The sequence below is a fragment of the Octopus bimaculoides genome, chromosome 11, assembly GCF_046866305.1.
Source record: "Octopus bimaculoides isolate indiv1 chromosome 11, ASM4686630v1, whole genome shotgun sequence".
In the NCBI taxonomy this organism is placed as follows: Eukaryota; Metazoa; Mollusca; class Cephalopoda; order Octopoda; family Octopodidae; genus Octopus; species Octopus bimaculoides.
Genome location: NC_142938.1, coordinates 2,034,882 through 2,037,381, shown reverse-complemented (window position 1 = coordinate 2,037,381; position 2,500 = coordinate 2,034,882).

Genomic DNA, 2,500 nt, shown 5'->3' with positions numbered 1-2,500 from the left:
TACCACCACCACCAGCAGCATCGCTAGCATCACTCGTATCACAACCGCCGTCATCACCACCATCACCACCTTCCTCACCGTCTTCGTCGTCACCACTACCCCCCACCACCACTACCATCACCATCCACCACCACCACCACCACTTCTTGTAAATCGCCCGTCCATTCCTCCTCAGTCCGTCTGCCTCATTGCCCGCCCACTAGCCTTCCTGTCTGTCTGTCTGTCTGTCTGCCCCGCCCACTGACACGCCCACAAAAGACTCCAGTGAATGAGGATTTACGGAGAGGCTGGCTTTTATGGGATTAGACGGGAATGCCAACAGCAATATCATCGTCATCACCACCACCACCACCACCACCACCACCACCACCACCACCACCACCATCATCATCATCATCATCATCACAATCATCACCATCACCATCATCATCATCATCACCACCATCATCATCATCATCATCATCATCACCACAGTCACCATCATTATCATCATCATACACAACAATAATAACAGTAAGCAATAACAAACGTGAGGAACAAGAAGAGGTGGGAAGGTAGCTGGGGGTTTGATCTCGGGACCCCCATGTTTGCTTCGAACAGAGTGGAGGGTGGCGAGGTGTACACACGTAAAGCAGAGAATTCTTCAACTACTCCGTTTCTTTCTCCACTTCCACTTTTGTTTTCCAAGCGAAACTTAAAATGAGGGACCGAAGTGGACGGCACCTGTCCTTAACCCTTTCATCCTCGTCCAGCACACAACGTCTTTCGCCAGAGCCACCAGACAGAGTAACACCGCCCGCCCTGCTTTGCTAAAGATGGCGGCGGGTTGATCCGCACTCGACTGATAGTTCCATTCCTCTCACACTCGACAACGGGTGGTCGACATAACTCCACAAGTCGGCAGTTCTAGAACAATGCACGGGCGGGTGCAATGCGGCTTTAGCACTCTGCGCGCATCTCAGGCAGTGCCACTTGGCGGCACTGGCGTGCTTGTAGGGGTCATTTCGAAGCAGCGGTGCTCCCCGGCATCGCTTCCAGATCAGGGATTCCCCTATCCTCGCAACAAAGTCGAAATTCTACAAAAGTCGTGGCTGGTGCCTTTCGATCTCTGACAGTTTCATGATACATAATGATAAAAAGAAAATGATTTCAAATTTTCGTACAAGCAGGGGATAAATTGATCCCATCAACCCCAATACTCAACTGGTACTTATTTAATCGACCCCTAAAGGATGAAAGGCAAAGCCGCCCTCGGCGGAATTTGAACTCAGAACGTAGCGACAGACGAAATACCGCTAAGCATTTCGCCCGGCGTGCTAACGATTCTGCCAGCGCGCCATCTTTAATAATAGAAAGACAGAAATTAGCAAAATGTGGAACCTGAAGACTAAATCAATACCTGTTGTCAGAGGTGCCCTAGGAATGATAGCCAAAGGGGCTGATTGCTACCTAGCTCAGATGCAAGGAAACCCCAAAACGGCAGAAATTCAAAAGATAGTGCTCATGGGAACTGCCCATATCCTACGTAAAATAATGTCTAAGTAATCTCAAATTTTAAAACAAACACATAATTTTCGTATGGTTTCTTAAACATTCTCTAGAACAATATTATGTGCTAAACCAAATATATGACACCCTAGGCATAACACCAGCATGAACTTCTAACTTGTTGTCTTTTGAGGTTTCTGGGTGAGACTTGGAGCCAACTTGTACAAGTGCATAGCAAAAGTCAAACATAAAATAATAATAATAATAATAATAATAATAATAATAATAATAATAATAATAATAATAATAATAATAATAATAATAATAATAATAATAATAATAAGGCATGTGCAACTGCCCATACTTTGTGCAGTAGGAACACGTGTAGGTCGTAATAACCATAAAATATGGTGTATGAAATTGTCAAATAAATTTTGAGGATGAAAACGTCTTCATATTCTATATCGTTATAACTATTACTAACGCACGTACACATGTACATACACACACGCACACACACACACACACACACACACACACACAAACACACACACACACACACACGCACACACACACACGCACGCACACACACACATATAGAGTTTGTTCAAAGCACTCTAGCGACAGTTTTTTTTTTATTGATCATTCTTGTTTGACGGAACAGCAGAATTGCGGATTACATATTTTTAGTATTCAATTGTGGCTTCTGATTGCAAATCCATTCCAGATTAATTCTACATTTCATCTGTCAGCTTCCATTCTGTGATGTCCTATACGTAGGACGGTTTTGGGATTGGTCCAGTAAGATAACAGTTTTACTGTCGGAAGCGGTTGCTAGCTCCCTTCTGGTGAAGATAGTGCCAATTATTGCTGGGTCCTTGGAGACAATAGCAGAAGGTGTCAAGAGGAATAGAAGTGCCCAGAAGAACTGTTACCTCCATATGGCCGAAAAAAAAAAATGCCTTAGGAATGAGAACCCAGGTTCGAAATTTCCAAAAGACACCTGATGAAG